The sequence below is a fragment of the Chelmon rostratus genome, chromosome 1 (genome assembly GCF_017976325.1).
Source record: "Chelmon rostratus isolate fCheRos1 chromosome 1, fCheRos1.pri, whole genome shotgun sequence".
NCBI lineage: Eukaryota > Metazoa > Chordata > Actinopteri > Chaetodontiformes > Chaetodontidae > Chelmon > Chelmon rostratus.
In genome coordinates, this window is record NC_055658.1 from 9,617,999 (window position 1) to 9,642,544 (window position 24,546).

Genomic DNA, 24,546 nt, shown 5'->3' on the forward strand with positions numbered 1-24,546 from the left:
AAAATACATCACGACAGCAGGGGGGTAATTACAGAAGTGCTACAGGTGCCTAAAGATGCTAATTACTACACACACTTAATCACTCATTATGTGTGATTAATAGACCAACATGTTTGGACTACTTAACAAATGTGCACAGAAACATAAATAGAGTGTGTAGCTTAAACCGAAGGGTTTTTCATGGAATCTGCACCATCAAAGCCGACAAACACACTTCAGTGGTGTTTTGACGTAGGTAAGAGTAGATAATATAATTACATTTCTGGAGGGAGAGCGTCTTTAATAGTTTAATTGTCATTGTGTCTGTCTTGCTGTGACACCTCGTGCTCTGCGCTCCGGCCGGATGCCTGAGACGACACACGACGCAACAACCGCAGCAATTAATGAGAATTCTCAGGAATTAAAAAATTACCAAACAAATTTCAGCACTTGCTCGCTAATGACTTCACTGCCAAGCCCGCCAGCTCATGCATGCTTAATTTGCGAGCTGCGTAAAAGTGTAATGAACTCACACAAATGGCTTTCTCCCATCTCGCAGCACCTCAGCGTAGGATGCCACCGCAAAGTCGTACCATCACAACGAATACAGTAATCGGAACTCATTTACACTCCAAGGGCGTGCGATTATCTTCTCACTTGCTCTGACATTATCACTGCCTCTAAATGTGTTTTGCAATTGCTCTCTGCTTCCCCCCATTTGTTTTTGTCTTTTTCCCTCAGCCTATTCGTCCTTTTTCATCCCTCACTGTCTCCCCTTTCTGCTCTGTCACAACTAAAATAGAAACAGGCCAAAAATATACGGTAAGTAATAAGGATCTGTCTGGTTTTGACCTTCTCGTAACAGGTTGTTGCGGTTTGGCTCGCTCACTTCAGTCTGGAGGGCTGGGAAAAGTGATAGGTGTCATATAGTTGAGGTGTTCGGCTATTTTTGGTCAGTAAGCTTTGACCTTTGACTTCTGACAGAGCTTTCTCCTCTCAGAACAAACGGCAAGGTACACCTGAGACATGGCTGCTCTCCACACACACACACACACACATACACACACACACTCCCGCACACACAATCCACCCTCATCCATCCACCTTCTCATACTTAAATTTGGAGGAAGAAGAAAAACTCAACCACGGGAAGGAATAATGGCTTACATGCATGCTATCAGACGTGAGAGACGTGTACACAGCTCTCTCACCCTTCTCATCTCCTCTCTTTTTACACTCTCTCCTCCACACTCCTCTCTCTCAATTGAGCAAAGCAGAGATGTACAGATAGAAGTCTAATTAATGTGTGCTTTCTACTCCGAGCCGCCTCTTTGTGGAGCGCAGGGTGGAGGGCTTTGGGCCGAATGGTTCAGAGCTGCGCTGTTCTGCTTCATTTGTTGTCTGTGTCACCGGGGAGGTGGGATTTCTTAATGAGCCTGTGACTCCAGTTGTCTCGCACTTGTACCGAGAGGGGTGGAGGGCTTTGCTGCTGCGCCTGTTGATTCAAAGATTACCCCGGGTTCATTATTGATACGTCCGAGCTTTGCTCCGAAGAAGTTCTTATGACATTTGGATGCTTGCCCAGAGTCTATGTACATGTGCACAAACCAACCCGGCACCCGACCGATACCCTGGTTAAGGTTTGATTCAAGTTCCCATTTCTGTGATTGACACAATTTTATACTGAGACTTTCCTCCCAAGAAGAACCAAAGCATCAGTCGTTTCTGCAAGTGTCCCAAAATGACAAATGTTTATATCAACAAAACTACATTTCTGTATAACTAATTAGCAACGGAAAATATATTTTGAGGGAAATGCGATGCTGCATGGACTACTCTCTGTTACCATAATGAGAAGATATTCTTTAACTAGCTCAGTCACAAAATGTTGATTGCTGTGTTCATGTCTGCACCTCGTCCACCTCCCTATAACTACGGCATAATGGAGAACAAAGAAATGAAAGCAGCATTTAATTTGCCCAAAGTAACATTACCTCTAAACATGATCCAGGTAGGGTCTGATACACCGATACCGATATATAATAAGAATAATGATATATGATTGGATTTTCAAAGAGACAAGATTGTTTTACATTCAAGTGAAAAAGCCTCTTAGTAACTATAAGGGACGCAAAGGAGCGGGTCACAAAACATCATACTTTAACACACGGGCAGCTGTTCTGTTAGACAGTCAACATTGTTGTAACCATGACAACAGTAATTTGATATGTTCATTTCAAATCTATTTTTATGTGAAGCACCAAGTGCATGTGATCAGTGCATGTTTGTTGTAAAGCATTTTGAGCTGCATTTCTGTATGAAAGGTGCTTTACAAATAAAGTCTATCGCTGTTATTATCTTCACAGGACAAAAACATGATACATGTTCCGGTTTCATCTTAAACAGAATAGCAAATGCTAATAACATTAATGATATCTATTAAACGCAAATATAAAACTTCAGCCGGTAGTCATTCTGTCAACTTAACAGAATGGAATTAACAACAAATGTCTACAGCCTATTGCATCCGGTAGGTTTACCAAATAATAACAAAAACAGAAGAAAACAAAATGGGTATAAAAATCTGTCCTATCCACCACAATGTTAGGCTAATCTTTGAGCCTGTTCGAGGTTTTTATCAGGAGAAAAACAAGCGGATTCACTTTTTTAAACTTGAGCAGGGTGAGAAATGGACTCACAAGTTTGGCTGCGGTGCTGCAGGCGACGGTGAGCTCGTGGCACATGCACACATGCCCCTGGGCCACCGTCGACATCAGTGAAAAGCAGCTGGCATTTGATTTCCGTCAGAGAAGGGGACCTTCATCTCCGTCCAAAATGCTGCCATACTGCAGCAGTTGCATTTTTTGGGGGGGATAAACTCGCTTGTATCCGCCATCTGTTTTTTCTAATTCTCCATGCTGACGAGAAGCTGTCACATGACGTGCAATTATGATCGCTTCTGAATAGCTGTCTTTTTTGACAGGTTACTTTTTTGACAAAATTACATTTCATTCATAGCATCTTCAACCACACTGACAGTGGTGCTAGAAAAACACTGTATTTTAGTGCACGTGGCACCGCAGAATCTTTTCATGATGGTAATGAAGCAGATTCTGCTGCTATTTTTAAATACCTTATCACAGTATGACTATTATTATTACAGGGAAGAGTAAGAGTACAAAAATCATCATAATAACAAGTGATCGCATGTCTCTCAGGTTTTTATTTCCTTCCTCCTTCTCTTCCCTTACCTCCATCCTTCCAAAATTAGAAAGCCAAGGTGGACGAGAGCTTTAAACACACACATTAACATCTGCATCGCTCTCAAAGGAGTGACAAACTTACTGAGAAACCCTCCTGTTATGCTGTAAGACTGAATTCCATTTATTCAGCCACTGGAGCTCTTGTGCTTCTGCTTTATTCCAGGCACTCTGAGTACAAAGGAAAAAAAAAATCTACATCCTTACGACTGTCCTCTTTACATTATTCATCAAAGGCAGCTCTTCTGTGGCTTCTTTAAATGCTTCCTCAGTGGCAGAAATCTGAAGGTAAAATGTTGAATTGTTCTGATAAATGTTTCAGGGTCTCATGAGGACGATTTACTATAAAGGACTCCCAAAGACCTGAATATCTAACAAAGGTCACATCTTCCACCTCTTCCTTTCGTATTTCAGCGTCCTGACTGCATTCGCTTGCATGCAGTATTCCATATAAAGAGAAATATATATCCATTGTCAGATTTGACCTAAGCTTTTTAAATTCTCCTTTATATCCTGATCATAAATATCCCAAGTCATGTATTTATTATTTTTGACTTATTCATGGTTGGAAGAGGTGAAATCTTTGTTTAAATGTATGTATGACCTTTGAATAATCATGGGGTGATTTACTGTATTGCTGATGAGAGAGTGAGAGAGTCAGTTGAGATTGGGAAGTTCTAAGAGCAACTACATTGAGGGAATATAATTCAGAGTAGAAGTGAGGCTCTAACTGCACTGGGAAGTTCATTCCACAGTTTATGAGTACATGAGTTAAGGATTTTCTGACCTACCTAAGAAATAAATAGTTTATTAGCCCGATTGATAGTGATTTTGTTGATGAACAAGAGGCACAGCTAACTGTCTCAACAGTTGTTCACTGTATCTGTCTGGAAACAGTCCAGTAGACTTTAAAAAGCTCCTTGGAAAGTCACAGAATTTAACCTGATTTCTACAAATTACAGACATGGGATCGTGGTCAGATTGGTCCAAATATCAGTTCAAATATTAAACAGAACTGATACAATCTTGGCTGTCCAGCATGTCTGAGGCTTAATTAGTTGGAGGGAGATTAGAATCCTACAAACTTCATCACATAATGAGTCGACTCATTGCGACCTGAAATGTTTTGTACAGACTCTCCGCAGTCTTGAAAGTGTTCTGGCCTAACCTTTCATATGGACCACTTCCTGTGGTCAAGGCCTGATCCTTCCTCCTCTGGCCATCGAGCATCGCTGGAGCCTGCCACATGGGTTTGTTTAGTTTATAGAAGTAATCAGGATGCTGCACATTTCATTCCACTCTCATCTCCATCATTTCCCTGCCTGTACAGGACATGATGTACCTCTGACAGGATGACATCCTGACCTCTGATGGCCTTCTTGAGCTCTGAGGTCAAGGAAAGGAAATGCTTGTTCAGCAAAGTGAACTAGATGATAGAATGTACATATGCCAACAGAGCAGTGAGCAGTGGATGGATGGCTATGAAATGCATGCTCCTCAGAGAATGAACCATAATGATTTTGAGGATCCTCTGACTATCACTCAAGTGCTTCCATGAGCTTACACATTTTTAGTTTTGGTAAAGTGTTTCAATAACTATTAGATGGATTGCTGTGACATTGTGTGCAGACATTTATGGTTCCATAAGGATGAATCCTGATGACTTTGGTGATCATCTGACTTCACCATGAGGTAGAAATATGTGGTATTTTAAATGAATGAAATGCTTCAACTATTGGATGGATTGACACAACATTTGGTGGAGACGTTCATGTCCCCATCAGGATGAATCGTAACAGCTTTATAGTATTTCTTGACTTTTTATCTTGTGCTATTATCGGGTCAACCTTTACAATTCCCAACATGGAATATCGGGATTAATCAGCAAATATTAGCATGCTAGCTTGTAAAACAGAGATGTGCTAAACATGCTAAATATTATACCCTCTGAAATATGACCAATGATGATAGCATGTAGCTCAAGGCACCGCTGTGCTCCAACCAGTGTTCATTTTAATGAAGAATATTTTGACAATACGTGTTTGTTTGACATTCCTTTTTCATGACTAAATTGTAATGACACTGTAAATGAAAAATACATTGACAAAAAAAAAAAAAAAAGATGAAATGTGTTTTGTAATGTGCTTTAAAAAAGATAATTAAGCCAAAGATTACTTGGGACTAATAAACAGACACTTAGCTCATTTGGTGAACATTTAACACAATTCAGTGTTGATTTTAGCTTCATGTAAATTGAATAAACATTTCCCAGGTAATGGTAGTCTGCCTTACTGATTCATTTTACACATTTTTGTAGCTGCTGATTTGTTTAATTGTAGTTCTGCAAAGGGAAACGTGATGCTGACAGAGGCTTCACAGGCTGATAAAGGGTTGTTGTGTTGAAGGTATATCTGGAAAATAAATACGACCTGTGAAGGAAATGTGATTGTATTGCGCTTTTTCTAACAGGCCTTAGGTATTTGTTTTTATATGATGTGAAAGAAGGACATTAGTCAGTCATACATTCTCAGCCAAAATGACTTGAATACGCATAGTTCAAGGTAAGCTTACTTCTCACAGGAGTTTTTACAGCCAGGAGAAATATCCTTCAGCAAAATCCATTACAGTATCATGAAAACCAAAACACCAAAGTGTGACTTTTAACCAACTACAACTTTTTAAGAAGCAACTGAAACTTAAAAACTGCATTTCTAATTCTTGTCACAACTAACAATGGTCCAAGCACACCCTCACACATCTGTTAGTGTGGCTGTAGACTATTAATCTTGCTGATTCCTTTGTGTAAGTCCATGTTAAGCTGAATTCTGTATGTCAGTCGTTGTTGAATGACATATGAGAAAGGAGGTTGGAGGAAGAGCAAGAGAGGGTTAGATAATCAGTACAGTTTTATGTCAGATTGAAGAATACCAAGCAGAATGACCTGTCCTCATGAATACTGATGATCCCTGGCATCTAGATGGAATTAAAGTGACTCGCATTGCTGTAATAATCACAGCTATCGATTGGCCTGTGCCGCAAAGGCAAGGTCAAGCAGAAACTGTATGACTGAGAACAACAGAGGCAAAAGTGGTGCTGTTTAGGAAGCAGGTTTAATCACATTTGGATTTGCAACACAACCCCAATCCATTTTACATTTAGTTTAGTGTTAGAACAGGTTAATCTAGAATGAATATGGTATAGACATTTTAAATGCATGCCTGAGTGCTACAGTCCGTGTATAGACTCTTTTCTTTAAATCACCACACTTTTAAATGGGGCACACCAATTACAAGTGGTATTTCATGTTTTATAAGGTATTGCAGCTTGAAGCAACTGGCAGTCAATATAAGATGCAGGACAGCGTCTGTGGCCAACAACAAGGCACGATTGCTGCTGAGCAACCCTGTTTTTAATTTTTTAAATAAGAACAAAAGGATTGAGGATCCCAAAAACATGAAAAGTCTGAATTCACATCTCCCAGGGTCAGACAAGCATTCAGTCCTGGAGCCACAAGAAAGAAATTGTTGATATAAAAGAAATGATTTGAAAAGTTGTGGCTTTCTTTCAACTTCTTCTCGCATCAACATTTCAAGTTTGTTCAACTTTTTATTCTTTTTGAGTTCCATCCTAAATAATGAAAATGTGCTAAAATCATGTTGGTACTTCAATATTTCTCAGTCTTTTTAACTTAGTGCTGTGTGTTACTGCTGTAATTATTATATAGAAACATTTATTTCAGTTGTCATCATTGTTTATGAAATACAAGGCCAAGTAAGAGTAGATCTAACTCCATGCAAGAGCAGGGAAAGTGTATTTTTTGGGTTTTTATACTATTCGTTTCTGGAGAAAAAAAAACATCTTTGCACAATATCATGTCTTACCAATTTGACATGAAAAAGATAAAGCCATGATAATTTGAATGTATTTTTTTGAAAACTAAAAAAGGAAGAACATTGTGTGAACTGTGGGTTTTATTATATAACAATTCATAACATTAGAAACATCAAACCCTGTCTTAACTGCTACATTATAAGAAAGATCTTCAAAAACCTAAACTTAAAATTGAATTAAGACTTTTTAGTAATTTATTCAACATTTCATATTATACAAACAAGGCAAGAAAATATTTGCCAGTTGCAAACTGTTCGCTGCATTCAGAGCAGTGTGTGGCCCTTGCACATGCGTCACATTTGCAGCAAGTTGTCCCTTCTCGTTGTGCTTTTTTGCAGAGCAGATGTTGCATCTCTTCCTCATGACCACTGTTCCTTATGTGCACCATATGATCAGATCTATGCTGTTCTACTCTTACACTGCTGAAAGAACAGCAGGTGCCTGTCACAATGGAAAGCTGGGCAAATTTGCTGGGAACACAGGAGGTTCTTGTGACAGTGTCAGGGTCCCTCTAGGGCAGGCATGTCAAAGTGATTCCATAAAGGGCCGTGTGGCTGCAGGTTTTCGTTCCAACCAAGGAGGAGCACACCTGGCTGGAATCAATTAATCAGCTGATCTCAGTCTTCAGCTGATAACTAATGATCCCTTGATGTTGATTGGTTGGCCTGGTGTGCTCCTCTTTGGAGGAATCACTTTGACATATGTGCTCTAGGGCATTTCAAGATTCCCACAGTTTTGAGATTCAAAACCAAAGTTTTCTCAATTGTGGCACCTGAAGTATAATATTGTTGAATATTTAGATTCTTGAGAATTTTGGGTCACATTAGTAAAAGCCATCTAATTTCGGGAATAAAAGAATGACATTTAGGGTGTTTTACTGCTGTTAAATGTCAAAAAGGGTTAAATTTGAAAATAAACATGTTTTGGTTGCATTTGAAAGAGTTCATCTCAAACATACATTAAGCATAGCCGGAACATCTTCAATCATGCAATTACTCAAATGTTGGAATGATTCCTAAACATATAAGATAATCCTTTATTAATCCCATCGTGGGGAAATCCACAGTGTTAGAGCAGCAAATGGAATGGCGCAACAGTATGAAGCATCAGTAAGAAAAGAAGCAATCTGTGATACATAAAAAGGTCTGAGTCTCTTCAGCAGATACAGTCTGCTCGTGTTGTCCTTCTCTCCCTTTTGTGTTCCTGTGTTTTTCCCTTCCTGGGGTCTCTTGTCCGTCTCCTTCCTGTCTGTCTAGTGAGTGATGTCACTCCAGGGTTGGGCTAACACAGGTGCTCTCAATCGTACACTCAAGCCCACATGGCCACACAGTATAAGAACCCCAGACAAACAACCAGTATTTGTTGCATTGTCAGCCTACCAGTGTGGTAGCAACACAGACCTTCATGAACCTTGTCTAGCAGTCTGTCTTGTATCTATTGAGCTCGGTGCCCTGACTTGTTCCTGTGTTTTGTGGTCTGGTGATTCCACTCACCTGCTCTCATTTGTGTCCTGCCTGTCTGCTCTCCCTGTGAGACTTGATTGGAAAACCTACCACTCCAACCCTTATCTGGATCTCATCTGTCTGCTAACCCTGAAGACTCAGATCAGGAGCTTTTGGGACTGTGCACCATTGAACTCTTTGGAACTCTCTCGCTGTTGGTTTGCTTGCTGAACATTTATTAAAATATTACTTTCCATACTTCTGTCTCCTGCCTCCTCTGTCAGAGTCAGTTTAAACCCCATAATTTATAACAAATCTGGCCTATTTGATAGTGCATTTGTATTATCAGTTCTGTCCAGTTATTCAGGTGAACACCCAGGTACTTGTAAGATTCCTCCATCTCCATGTCTGTTCCCTGCATCGATCTGTAGGTGGACATCAATCCACAAATCCCTGGAATAGTTCCCTGTACTCCCTGTTCTTCCAATCTGTGATGAGGCCAGCGATTGTGGAGTCGTCAGAAAACTTTTGCAGATTCTCCTCCTCAGCTCCCTCTGCCCATTCTTCAGATCCTTTTTATTTCCTGACCCTCTTTATTCCTTGAGGAAAGCCTTTATGTCAGGAATAATTCAGGGTTTGTTGTTGAAAAAACACAATACAATCCTGGTGGGCATGGTTCCCTCCAAACAGAGGTTGATGTAGTCCAATGTACAGTGTGCGACACTGTTGAAGTACAAAGTACTTCCCACACAGTTGTATCAAAATGGTCCTTCAAAGCCTCCTCAGGTTCATTGGATCATCCTTTCACTGTGCAAATGACTGCTGTCCATCTGTGTATGAGAGGTTTGCACACAGGCAGGAGGTGAACCAGGCTGGGATCAGGTCTTCCCAGAGGAGGGAGAAGGTGATGAGTTATATGCTTCCCTGGTTTCGGCATGAAATGAATCCAGTATTTTATTTCTCTGGTGTAGCAGGTACCATACTGAGTGAATGTGGTCAGAGTGGAGGGTAGAGAGACATGATTAGAGTCACCATTAATAAGAAGGAGGGCATGCAGGTGTTGTTCTGCAGCCTGTTTGCGGATGACATCACAGGCCTTGTTAGTGTTTGCAGAGGGGGGACCATACATCCCTATTATGATAACATGCAAGAATTCCTCAGTCGGTAATATGGTCTCATGCAATGGCCGTACTGCAAAGTTTTCCTCCTTTCCCTTTACTGCAATCCTTTGTCCTGTCTACCCTCATCAACTGTTAACTGTCCCATACATGTGTGGAATTAGCACGGTTGGCCATGTCTCTGTGAACAGCGTAATGCTGACGTCTTCCTAGTGTGGGACTTAGCCCTGACATGGCTTCAGTGTCTCTTCCTCCTCAGTTTGCAAAGAACATCAGGTCTCTCTCCAGGTAGCACCACTGTGTGATCACTATCAGCTGATCCCTGGTGTAAACAATGGGGCCAGTACTGTGCTCAGGATCTCCGGACCCAATTGTAAACAATGCAAAAACCAGAAGAAATACCACTGCACACTTAGTGTCCATAGTGCACAGACAACTTAAAAATGTAATTGCACGAACAAAGGTACTAAAAAACAAGCTAGGTTAAGGAAACTAAGGAAAGCACACCTGTGAATGAGAGCTGCTGCAACAGGCTGCCACTGGTGTGGCGCCATCTTAAAAGAACCATAAACATAAATTGCTTCTACCAGGAACAGAATAAATACCATATGTAAGCTCTTTTTGTGTAATATGCACATTTATGGGATTATAGATTTATCCTCATGTCTGCAGAAATTCTGCTCCTCTTCAGCTAATAGTCTTCCCCTGCATAGCTCACAGTCTGATCCTGCCATTTTTTGCACAGCCTAAAAGGCCATCACCAAACATCAGCCTTCTCTGTGACCAGCAGCCTAATTTATCCCATCGTACAGAACAGCCATATCTGTCCCTCTGTGCAGCTCTGATTAATTGGTATAAACAAACAAAAAGTTCTCATTGTGAATCAGTTTATTTTCATTGTGAATTCAAAAATGGTTGGTGGACCACCTGGCACCTTATCGTGGACCCCATAAGTTGAAAATCATTGACTTACTGAGTTAGAGCAGTAAATGCAGTCGTGTTTCATGGTGCGAGTGTGTGTGTGTGTGTGTGTGTGTGTGTGTGTGTGTGTGTGTGTGCGTGTGTGTGTGTGTGTGTGCGTGTGTGTGTGTTCGTGTGCGAATGGGGTGAAAGAGAGACAGCCAGAGGTTAGTAGGGGAGGACGTGGAGCACATCCATTCCCAGAGGTGCCTTTATTGGCTCATCTTTTCACAAAACTACATTTTCCCTCTTAAATAAAGCCTCAGAAAACCAGGGCAGGGCACTCTCTTTTATCCATTCTTCACTCTTTCTGTTGCCTGTAGCTACTCCAGACATGAGAGACTATCAGCTATTAGAAATGAATTTTAAAGAGATATAAAAACTAGTACAGATTCTCTGGGATGCACCAGAAGAGCAAGTTTCTAGATTTCAGTATACGCACTCTCAGCAGCAGGGGCACTGGATGTCCTATTAATGAGGCTAATAACGCGGTGTGTCAACTCACTGTGAAGTGCTTGTAGTACTCAGAGGCTGCATTAGCAGCTTGAGATGGCTGCAGGACTATTTGTTTCCTTTTAAACCTGTTTATTTTGGGTTAGTATGGAAATGGCGTTGTGGGAGCTACGTCAGAGCGGTTTACTGGTGACCACTGAGCACCTACTCTGCAGCAAATGAGTGTTCAACACCTGGTAAGACTTCAGTGGAAAAATCACAGCAGCTAACATTTAATTTACTATTTAATAATATTCAATCCAATATGCAATGTCTAATTTAGGTTAATATATGTTACATTTAAGGCCCTTATACAAAAGGCTGTCTGGGAGTGATGGATATGCTAAGAGAGAAGAAATAAGTGATATAGTTTCCATGCTTAGAAGCAGAGTGTTAATTCACTCATTTCAAAAAGTCAATAAAGAGAGACTAATGTTTCATAGCCCACAAATTCTCACCAAGCCCGATGGATTCTCAGAGCAGAGCATGCAAGTGTAGGAAACGCATTTTTATTTTTTCAGATTCAATAAAGGGGAATGTATGGTAATCCTGTGGATTACTCTGCTTTTCTATGTTGTGTTTACCCCAGTGCCTAGTTACACATAGTCGGACATTTTTAGGTCATCTGCAGTGTCCTCTGCCAGAAATTGTTTTTTGAAAACACGATGACATCAAACTCTGAGTCGATCATACCAAGTGCTTTTTAGTAGAATGTTTTCCACGGCTGTGTTCACATGCACATACACTGACCGTGCTGTGAAGGAGGCTCTTACATAAATCACCCAGTAGACTGCCGAAGTCACATCAGTGCAACTGGGACGGAGGCCAGAAACAAGTGCAAAATGGTCTATAGTGTTTTGCACTCCTTTATTTAAGAGTAATTCTGCCATTTAGCAGGAGCTTAAAATGAAATATACTTCTTGTAATGAATGAGTACAAGTGCAAAAATAAATACTGACCTTCTTATGGGTCTGAACTGTGAACAACAGTAATCCTTCATTTTTTAATGTGCACATATATATATATATATATATACTGTATATATATATATATATATATATATATTGTATATTTCATTGATTCATCAGGAAAAACAACAACCTTGAATGTCTGCCCCAGTACTGTACTACAGGTAACACCACCATAGCCTTGGTTGGCCTTTATGAGAATGAATATATTTTCATATCCCATAGGGTTGTACCCATGCCCCACAAGCGAAACTTTGCACAAATGAACAACCTTTCAGAATTTTCCTTTGATTTTATTCTCAGTCTTAACCCCCATATTTTACCTCACTCTGCAGTCGTCCTCAGCATGCTCTGCATATCGTAACATCTTTCAGCTCATTGTTTTGGTCATTAGGGCCAGCAACTTATTATTGTGCAAACACCAAAAGACAGACAGGAAAGACACACTGAAGCATTTAGCAACTGAAGAGTGTCATATTTCCGTCAGGAGTAGATGGAGACCAAAACATAGCTAAAAGGATGGTGAGTGTTGGCTATAAATGAATACTAATGTTGCCCCGGTTTCTGCTGGATGTGCATAAATAGATAGATTGAAAGATGCACAGACTGAGGACATATAATGGACTGTGGTCTAACTGCAGAGTTGCTACAGTTCATTCCTGACCTTGTGCAGATTTTTTTTTTTTTTTTTTTTTTTTTTGCAGTTCTCTGATTTCTGCCTCAGACAAGCTAAATATCTGTGTGAGTAATTAAGCCAGCGGTTTTATTACTGGCCAATTAGTCTCCTACCCCCTCTAACTGAACAGCCTGCTTATCTGTGCCTGTGTTTGCACAGTCTCTGCATAAATGTGCTCACACACACACACAAACAGGCACAATCAGTATAAACTGTTGAGTCCGCATCAGCATGGACCAGATAGAGAACGTTGCAGTAAGTATGTTTGCTCTCCTATGGTGCTAACAGCTAGATAACAGCTAATACAATCACCAATGTGGCTGTCTTATCTTTCAGCTCTGTTATTGAAAAGTTGTTGGAAAAGTTCGACAGCTAAACAGTGGCATTCGTGATTACCAGAGTGTCGACCACAGGGGAAACAAAAAGAGATCCAGTCAAATCGAAATACAAAGAAGCGTTGCTGGTTCTTTATTCTGTGGAATTAGGAACACCTACGACTACAATACAAGGTGGTGCTCTGGGGACTCTGCTGCAGCTTGTTGCACAGTCATTTCCTGAGCACTTGTGCATTGTGCATATTACAGACTTGTGCATTTTGAGTTGGATTTTATGAATGTGTATTTTTCTTGTGTTCTGTGTCTCCTCTGTTATGTATGAATTGTCATATGTGTGTTTTCATGGCAGGTCTGATGGTGAAACTGAAGGCAACTTTTCACATTGTGGACAATAAAGTTTTCGTAATTCGTAGTTCTCTTGTGTCTCCCTGTCTCTCTCTATCTCTTTCCCTGTCTGCTCTTCCTCTGCCTCCTTGGATGTTCTGGTCTGTCGGACTGTATCTCTTGGCCTCGTGCTTTCTCTCCCTCTCCCTCTCTGTCTTCCATGTCTTCCTCTTTCAGAACTTTATTAGCAGAGATGTTCTCAGACAGAGCATGGCCCTGGCTAGACCTGACTTGCATTCCATAGAGATGCACTGTGGCACCACCGGCGTCCTCCTCCTCTCTGTCCACTTCACTAAAATGCCTGTCTGCTACCACCACTGCTGTTCAACTGCAGCAACAAAATTCTATCAGTGCCGACGGGTGAGGGCTAGTGGATGAAAATACAAAGATTAAAATGCTCTGAGTACATACTCAGTGCTTAGCAAAACTTTGTTTGGATGGAGACAAAGAGGGTTTTTAGGCGGAGAGCAAGAAAAAAAAAACTATGGCTGAGTTAATGTTCTCACTATATATTGCCTACCTTCTCTCTGTGGAAGTTTGAACCAGACTGTTTGGGTTTCTGAATTGGGTAGTTCGTACAAATTTATTGAGTGAAATGGTGGGGAGGCAAAAAGGATGTGGAGGTGATATTAAACAGATTATTCTTACCTGAAGCACAGGGGCCTGCTGTATAAAATGTGGAAGAATGCAATAAATCTTTCCATGCGTTCTGTATGAAATACGATTATTTGTTTTGGATTTCACTGTGACATTAGTCAAATATATTTGGCACTAACATGAATGCATTTATTCAATTGAGGTATGCCCTTGTTGTTACAACTGCACAACCTCCGCAATATGATTTGTTTTTTGGTTGTTTTCTGCCACGTGGGAGCTGTAGCTGCAGGGATGGTGATGTATGACAAATTTTCACTTCTACAGTGACTATCTCTACACGCACTGGATGGATTAGCATATCCAACATTTTGGCTGAATTCATGCAAAATCAGAGACATTCTCATTAGCCTTGGCTGTACTTTGTGTTTAGTGCTAATAATAGTGTTTGCATATGACACGTCACTGTTTTGTTGTGGCGCGAACTGCAGATGGAGGACAGGAAGCATTATAACACACACTCACAATGGCTGTTTTGTGTCGTTTATGGTTACTCAAATCGATCAAACCAAGGAGCTATTATCGAGTACCAAAAGTTGTTGTTCATAAGGGTGAAAAAAGCAAGAAATTGACCAAAAACCACCTGAAAAAATGATAATGGTGGAAAATTATCCTTATAATGGTGGAAATAGTGTAATATTAGTTATTACTTTAAATATATGGTGATAGATTTAAAGTAATAGCTACAAGCAACACGACCAACACTTAACAGCGTTAACAGTGTCACATGAGACAGGCTCGCATCTGAATTTAACGTCATGTGACTGCAAACAACCTACTAGTAAATAGCATGCTAACACACTAAAACAAGATTGTGAACATGTGAACAATATTTATGTTAAAGATCAGTATGTTGGCATGTATTTGTGAAGTTGTTAGCATGAAGATGTGACCATTTAGCCAAAAGCACAGTTATATACAGTGCTGGAGTCAGTGGCATGGCACTGTAGACTCTTTGTCTTGTTAATTACACAGCAATTTGATGCACAGTCAAATAACCAATATGCCATGTTTCGGATGTATACATGTTGTGCTGTGTTTAGAAGACAAATGTGAAAAACAGAAGATGTACTGAGGTAATGTTGCAAGAAAACAGGAGAGTGGAAAAGAAAGATGGAAAACAGTCAGAAATCTGCTTAGCTGGCTCCATCGGTTCAACAACCAATTCATAAGGTGTGTGCGGAGAGCGTACACAGAATAACAAAGACTGAATGCTGATTTGCTGAATCGGATTGTTTATTAAGTCTGTGGTGTATTGTCACACAGTAAACAAGTGCCGCTTCTGCTTGTTTTAGCAGAGTACGTTGGTGGGGAGCTAATGAATTGAAAGAACTCAGTTGGGCTGAGTTTCCTCGGCAGACTCCAACAGAACACACACACACACACACACACACACACACACACACACACACACACACACACAGCGTAGAGCGCAGAGGGTCCAGGCTGTATATTAGAGGTTCAGAGACAAAGTCATGCTCGATGTAACACTCTGCTGTGTGAGAGTGAAGACAGATACACAGAGATGGCGGGTGGAAAGAGAGGGGAAAAAAACACGACATCCGCCACTTTAATTTGCAGCCCTTCTCAAACAAAGCGTGGCTTAATGCATTTAAAAAGGTATCATGCACAGAGGAACACGGCCGCGAGTACGGCAGAGGCTTCAGGTGAGCGTGTCATGGCCCCGGTTGTACCGTCAATTTCCTTTGAGTCTTTCCTGTGTTCCCCTCTTCCCCTGTGTCTCCTATTCTCCCCTGTCTGTCTCTCTGTGTGTCTTGAGACATCTCTCGTATTTTTAAGCTTCTTTTACACAAGAAACCCACTTACATCCAGTAGTCTGGCATTGTCTTCAGTGGGTGAGTGAACAATCGGCTTTCATTCACCGGCCAAATGACTCTGCAGCCGTCACGGCTATTTATCGGCTCCAGCTCCAGTGATGGAAACATGACAGCTGGGTGGACATGAAAATCCTAAGCATCAGTACATTTTCACAGGTCTCCGTGCTGCTCGACGTGACACACCAGAAATACAACAGACATGCAAACTCATCGACTGGCAACTGAAAAGGAGTCAATCGCCTGTTTAAAGCAGATTTACCTGTTTGCCTGCTCGCATGCCTCCTACCAACCTGCTCTCTCCAGCCACGTACATCCACCCTGCCCAGCCCGTCCTGCCACTCTTCATCAACAAATGAATGTAATTTTACCAACTGGCCCTATAGGCTCAAGTGAGTGGACCCAGCGGAGGATGAAAGGACAGTTTGTCTTGTTATTCACAATGTTTTGATATCAGAGTATAGAAAACGGCTGAATCCTATCACTGGCGGCTTTTGAGCCATAAGCTCCACTTGTCAAGCGTAAATTTGGTCTCACCTTATTATCTGAGGGCTTTCTTATAAAAACACTGGGACACACTCACACAGAATAAATCCATTCATTAATTGATAGCGACGGATTGATTCATTCACGTCATTTCCTCTCCACACATCAGTTTAGTGTAAGGTAACCAAATGCTTCTTCACTCTTCGTCCCACTGCAGCTCTCCTCTTCCTCCTTCCAACTGTTTTCTGTAGCCCTTGTTCTCCTTCTAACTTCCCCCCTCTCTCTCTCTCCCCTGGCTCCCTTTCTACTCCCTCACAACACTTTTCATTACCTCTTTTACTGTGTCCCTCCACTTCCCCTTCTTTTGTGCCGTCTCCACCTCCCTCCTCTTCAGTTCCCCCGCGCTTCTCCTTTGCTCTTCCTCTCACTTTCCCCTTCTCCCCTCCTTTCTCTTTGTCTTCCCCCATTTTACCGCACTTCCATCCACACACGCAAACACACACCTTGACCCCAACTCCCTGCCTCATTCTCCCACAGGCAAGCTTTGTTTCTCAGCATTAATTGGCCCGGTCTTCCTTCTGCTTCATGGGTCCATTGATAAATTATTTCATGGCTGAGAGGTTAGAGGGGCTGTAGGTCTGGGCCGTCAAGGAACTGCAGTACGCAAACATGTGGGCAGGTATACAAACTCAGATCAAAATACATTGCACGCTAGACTAACCTGCCAAACATTCTGTTTAGAATGATAATTGAGCAATAGCAATTAATTTCAACGTAGCATTAGTGTATTTACAATTGTTAATTTAATGCAACCTTTAACACCTCTTCTGACTTCATTTATTTAAAACTTCATGAAGCAATTTGGCACCAGTAGGGGGCGGAGAGTCGCTAAGGTAAACACAGAAACTGAGGCCCTGCCGGTCGTAACGGCAAAGCTGTTATAGGCATGCGGCAACAACCATCTACTTCCACAGACACAGGGCAACATCGGAAACCTAGTGGAGTCGTGTTTATCACCACGTTACAAATGTAAAAATTCACTTGCATTTTGGTTGTGGTTTGGTTCAAAAAGGGACCAGTTTGCCTCTGGAGTCACTGTTTATTCAGGCTGTCTGCTGTTTCATGTTTTTTTTGTTTTTTTTAGATTAGTTGTGGGGTCTTTGCTTGAGATATGTAACAGACCCTGCAGTGTTTTTACACAGTTTTAAAGAGTTTTATGCAGGGTAAGAAAGAAGAGGCGACTTCTGTGATTGTCCTTTGTAACGTCCAGTGAGCACCCTGCTCATTTTTTGCTCTCTGTCTTCAATACCATGTGCATTCTGCTGTTCTCTCAGGACTTCAGGACAGAAGACAGGGAAGGACGGTTTGGGAGAATTTTACTCCCCAATTCTCATCCTGTTTTGGTGGTTAAAAGAGGGTGTATGAGAGCGTTGGTATGCGAAGAGAGCCTGTACACAGCTCTATGAGCACAGGGCTGCAGTCAGACACAGTATCATTACTAAGTCCACAGTAATGAGCCTGAAACACAACCGTTCTACCAGGAATTCATCCAATTGTTCTGATAATATCTGTCACTGTTGATGACTGCATTAAATCCTGCACCAACATCTTGTCCTAACTGGAAGTACACAAAGGCAGAAGAAGATGAATGTCATGGTACCTAAAACTCAATCTCAGTGCTGTCCGTCGGTTATTGTTCAGTTCACGATGGTCCATTCATTTAAAAAAAATAAATTTTAAGTTAATTACATCAGGGGATATCTCTACATTACAAATTAGCATTACTACATCCTTTTCCTCAAATTAAGAATTGTGTTTGAACCCAGCACTGAAAACAATTATTTATGTAATATGAAGCTTTATCTTAACACCAACATTTGACTGCTTGCCATTTTTTTATCTCTTAATACATCACAAAATATTTCTATGATTGCAAACGAACAGAAAAAGGAAAAACAAGTAAAATGTGATATTCTACATGCAAAGCTCTGCAAATTTGCTCAAAACTGCAACCACACTGTGACTGAAACATAACTGGTCCAAGTAAAATCTTTTAGTTGGAGTTGGAGAGAAGCTGAATTGACTTTGTATCAAGCTTTAGAAACCCAGATTTGAAACTGCACAGACTATTTGCTGCTTTTCTTCCCAAAAAATACCTCAGCAGTGTTTGAGCTACCTCATCCAACAGGTTTATTCTACAGAGCTCACCTTAGGTTGCCTTTGACTCTGGTGGTAGACACTCCTTTGATACCAGACAAACATATTGATTGATTGACTGGTTGATTGATGACCGCTGCCTTGACCTTTCGCCAGAAAAGACTGAATGAAGCAATAAGTGTTGAGTAAATACTGAGCCACTGGGTAACTTTGCTGTTGGATCATGAGCCAGAATGGGGCCTGATGTCATCAATGCCAGTGAGCAGCAGTGTGACTGTGGGGCACAGGGTGGGAGTTTTTCTTTATTTGGGTTCCAGGCCAAAATAAATCCTGATGTTTCCTACACCGCTGTGTTTTAGATAAAGAGAAAAACATAAAGGTAGGTTTAAGTAATATTTCTACCATTTTATTGTTGTTTGTTCTTGTTTTTGAGAGCTGAGATTTTGCCATGTATATAGATAAAAATTTGGGAGCTGCAGCGGGACGAAGAGTGAAGAAGCATTTGGTTACCTTACATTAAAGGGATGTGTGGAGAGGAAATGACGTGAATGAATCAATCCGTCGCTATAAATTAATGAATGGATTTATTCTGTGTGAGTGTGTCCCAGTGTTTTTATAAGAAAGCCCTCAGATAATAAGGTGAGACCAAATTTACGCTTGACAAGTGGAGCTTATGGCTCAAAAGCCGCCAGTGATAGGATTCAGCCGTTTTCTATACTCTGATATCAAAACATTGTGAATAACAAGACAAACTGTCCTTTCATCCTCCGCTGGGTCCACTCACTTGAGCCTATAGGGCCAGTTGGTAAAATTACATTCATTTGTTAAAAGGCTCACATTCTTCAAGCAATCCTCTCCCCAGCTCTTGAAAACACAATTGTAATTCTTGCCTTCCTCTCGCCGAAGTCCTTTATTAGGGGACCAAATAGCATTTGGTGGGTGAACACTGATTTGTATTCCTTCAGCTCTAATTAAATTTGTTCTGGTAATACAAAAGAGAAAGCCCATCAACAAATAACAGCAAAACAAACAAGGCGGCTGCATGCATAAAACAAGACGAACAAACCTGCTTTAGGGCTGATTGTGTTCAGATGTGCTTGATAAAAAACAACTTTGCATGCTGAAAATGAGTAGATGAAGAGGTTTGACTCAAGTTTTTTTTTTCTTTCCTTTCCACCACTTGCTGTCGTGTTCATTTAAGTCAAGGATGGAAATAATGATAATGTTGCAATTGAACAGGACGACGACAGATTGCTTTTATAGACAGAGTGCTTTGAAACTGACGACACAAAGTTTGTTCAAGGCGGCTTTGCTGGAATTGTTTCGATCTCCTCAGGTTACCGTCCAATTAGTTATTCGTAAACGCAAGCATTACTTCTTGTAAAACAAGTCTTTGCTGGTAGGAGGGATTTTTCACAGGGTACTTAATGGAATGATGAATCTATGAGATCTGCTTACTGCTTTTTCATTTTACTTTACAGATTTAGCATTTTCTCAATCATATCTTGTAATAGGATGTATATATATATATATATATATATATATATATATATATATATATATATAGGGTTATCCCACAATATCTAGTATCTTTTTATGTATTGTTGATTTTATCTTGTATCTTTTTTATTGCCTATTTTGCTGTACTTGTTTTGTTCTCTCCTTTTATTCAGTCACTGGAACAACTGAATTAATAAATAAAGTATCTTATCTTATCTTATCTTATCTTACTTCTTGTGCTTACGGGGCTGATATTGTATTTTAACAGCAGATATGGTAGATAAAACAAATGATATTCACTGTCAGTGACAGTTTGCAGATGACTTTATCTTAGTAGACACATTCATTGTGTTTCTCTTAAAACATAGTTTCTGTTGAACATTAGCAGTATATAAACCAAATCTTTAGGCGGCGTGATTGTGTAAGCAGGATATGGTCATCACAGGAGGACATACAGATCAAAATTAATACAAAATTCAAGTGTACCACCTGCACTGATACAGGTTCACCACATGTGTACAGAGCTACAAAATTACCAAACAGGCACAGGCAGACAAAAGAAATTGGTAATCTTCCAACATTTGCACCTCCACCGCTCTTTTGTGTCTTTGGCATGAACATAGAGCCCTTTATGTCTCTTATTTCCTTTATTTTGTCAATTACCTTCAGCCCCTTACTAACAGCCACAGCCACTCAGCCACAGCTAATGGAGACCATCCAAGTTCACGCTGACAAATCCAGACTCAAGCCGCCTCGTCTAGACCAGCGCTCGGTGGGGTTCATTTGATCCAACTCTGCATCTCACCGGTCGACATGAGGAGGAGAACGTGGTCTCTATTAGGATGAGGCAGAAAATGAAGAGAAGTCAGACTTACACCATGCTCTCTCAGTGAGTACACACAGAGGCATCGGGGGACACTTTGAAAAAGGGTGTTTGTGTGCGTGCGCTTCGGAGTGTACGTCTACAAGCAAATGAGTTTTCTTGGGAGAGCAGATGAAAAGCTTTCTACAGATGAGCGTTGATGACATTTGCATGGGATAGACGAATGTGTGCATATTTGACTGTGTGCACTGTTTTGACTGCAACAAACAGAAAGTGTGAGAATTAACTTGGATGTCCAGGATGCATAATTGATTCCAACTGTAACAACTTTCGTGCCGCTCATACAGACAGAGAGCAAGCGCCTGCAGTTTCATTGCACGTAAATGTTCTCAACATCAGACCTTCAAGTGGAAGTGGAAGCTCCTTACCTTGTCGCTTTCCTGAAGGCTTTTCTACTCGCCTGTCAAGTGTGACACAGCTGAACTTGGATTTATTGCCTACAAATACTCCATTTGCACAAGTTACAACCTTTGTTGCTCTCATCTTCTCTCCTCTTTGCTCTGCACGTCTTCTCTCATCTCCAGCCCCTCCCTCAGTTAAATGCCTATCCTTACCTCCTTCCTAGTCCTCTTCCCGGCTCTCCTTTCCTTTCCTTCCCTCTCCCCTTCCTCTGGTTCCAGCCGCACTATACGAGCTAATCAGTGTCTAATCTCACTTTTAATTCTCTTCCTATTAACCTCTTGCTATCGTTTGTTTTACCATTACCCCTCCACACACGCGCAGGCTTAAATTGCCTTCAGATCTAAATTGCGGTTTATTTCTACATCATGACAGAGATATGCTGAGTTAATTACAGGGCGCAAATGAACGTCACAGCAAAGGGAGGAGGCGAGGAGAGGGAATGGGTGGATATTGAATGCAAACATACACAAGCTCGGAAAGCTCATACTGCCATGTAATATCGGAATGTTTTTTTTTTTTTTTCCCCAGATAATACCGTACCAGTATTGGAGGCAATTCATCTGAATGTTTGAGCATATTGTTTTGCTTCTTTTATTAAAATCAAGATCCAATGTTCACCAAAAACAAAAAAGATGCACATAATATAATGTCTAGCCAAATAATGTGAATTCCATTTTCAGTTTTCTTTCCTATATTTTTACTTGCTGAACCAGTGCTCATTTTATCAAATGTTGAAGATCCTACATTTTAATAAACACGATTTGTAAATTAGAAATGTATGATTGCTTTGGCTTCCAGTCATTAATCCCTAAAATGCTGCTCAAATATCATCATGCGAACCCAATTGTGTTCTTGACTCCAAATTAGTTTCAATGGTGTAACTTTCAGACATAAGATGATACATTGTGGCAAAAAGCTTTTGTTTCTACTGTGTGTTAAAGGCTCAGGTGGGTTGGAGAAGCAGGTAGGCTTCAATAACTTTACTACACCCTAGTTGCACTAACACAGCAATTAACACAGCAACGCTGCACACAGCAACAGCCAAAGTATCAAATCAAATTGCATTGAAAGCGACTGTATGGAAATATAATTAAGCTTTTAGTTCAGAATGTTCAGAAAGTTAGAAAATGGATGAAGATACAGACGTCACGAGTAACAAGTGACTGAGTCAGCATTAGCTTGCATACATCAGGTACATCAGGTAGTCTGAAACCATGTGAGCCGCAAATGCCTCACACACACTCTTCATCTACAAAAACGGGGCCTAATGCTGAAGCTTCTTTACCCTTAAAACTCAGGTAAACTTCACTAAACTTGAGGTTTCATGTTTTGAGTTAATGGGCATGTCGAGACTCTAAAAGGTGCATATATCAATATCCTAATTTGAATCTGAAGAGCTCTTCCTCAGCAGGTCAAGTGGTGTACTACACTGCACAGTGTATACCTAACGTTTTGAACTCTATTCCTTTGATGCTCATCAGTCCTGTTAAGAATAAAATACTGAATTCAGCTAATTGCCTCTTCTCTTTTAAGGTAACTACTAATATTGCAACACATCCTCTTACCTCAATGAATTAATGGGCTGATGGGCAGTGACTCTCACAAGGATACACTTGACTGTTGGAGAGTACCAGCGATAGGTGCACCACACCTTTGTTGTCATGTGGTTAACATTGACTTTTGTCAACCACAAAGCAAGACAGTGAATCTGCAAATGGCACTTTTAAATATCAGGTCCCTCATTAATTAAAGCTTTCTTAATTAATGATCTTATTTCTGAACATCTGTCTGACTGATGATTTTTAACTGAAGCCTGGCTAAACACGGACGCACCTGCTGCTCTTACTGAAGCCCCACATCACCACTTGGCAATATTATTAAGTGGTTACATCAATTTCCATAATTATGCAGACCCAGCCCACATTGCTCCAGTCTTAAAATCTTTACATTGGTTACCTGTCTGTCCCAGACTTCATCGATCCTCTGACTCAAAGCTCTTGATTGCTCCTGAGGCCAGAACTAAAAGGCTCGAGGAGGCAGCCTTTGTTAATTACATCCCAAACTCTGGACCAGCCTCCCTGAAGGTGTAAATCTCTTGACACCTTGAAACAAAATCTTAAGACACATCTTTTTAACATCACTTCCTCCTGAAGTGTCTTTTCTTTTCACCTAATAGCTGTTTTATCCAGTCTTATCTGGTTGTTTTAATTCTCTTTTATGCTATTTATTTTCTTGTTTTTTATCACGTTATTATTTTTTTTTATGTTAAGCACTTTGTGTTGCATTTTATGCATGGATTGTGCTATACAAATGAAGTTTATCATTACTATTATTTTTGTTTTAATTTTAAAATTTTTATTGTTAGGTACGTTACGTAACTTAAGTATGTTAAATAAGTAAAAAAAAGTCAGCATGTACTTACAGTTTCTCACAGGACATGAACAGTGGTCTCCTGGGTGAAAGTCCTTATACTATGTCGCCTAAGTTCTGCCTTTGCTGTGTCATTGCCTTACAATAAATGTTGTCTTAACCTGCTTGCAAAGATGACCTGAATAGGTGTTTGTATGGCGAGGATATGGTAAATTTATGAGCTAGAATTTGCTTTAACTTTGCAGAGGTCTGTAGATGAAACAGCTTGTGCAGAAATCTTTATTGGTAAAAAGTGCTTGTGACTTGTCAAGAAGCTGAAACATTCAGCTAATTATTAGATAAAAAACAGGCCGTAATATATCGCTGCTACATGTATTGAATACCAACACAGATGTCAACTTTGACATTTTAATGTAATGAAAACACAACCGTCTGTAAAGAAAAAAAAAAACACATGTATGATCATCAGTTCAGTGATGTCCTATCAGGTTTGCCACTATGCTTTTCATCACTGTCCTGTGGAGTTCATATAGCAAACAGAACAGATGTGAAATGTGCCAGCTGGTTGATTTTAATTCTGAACTGATAAGACACACGACAATCAAGGGGATAACGTGTTTAGTTCCTATAGCTCCATGCAGTCTTTGCAGAGCTGCAACCTGCTCCCGAAGTGAAGTGAAGGTGTCTGAATAACACTGTTTTTCACATCTGTAATTCCAGCACCGTGAATAATTAATGGTTGTTTTTAAGAAGT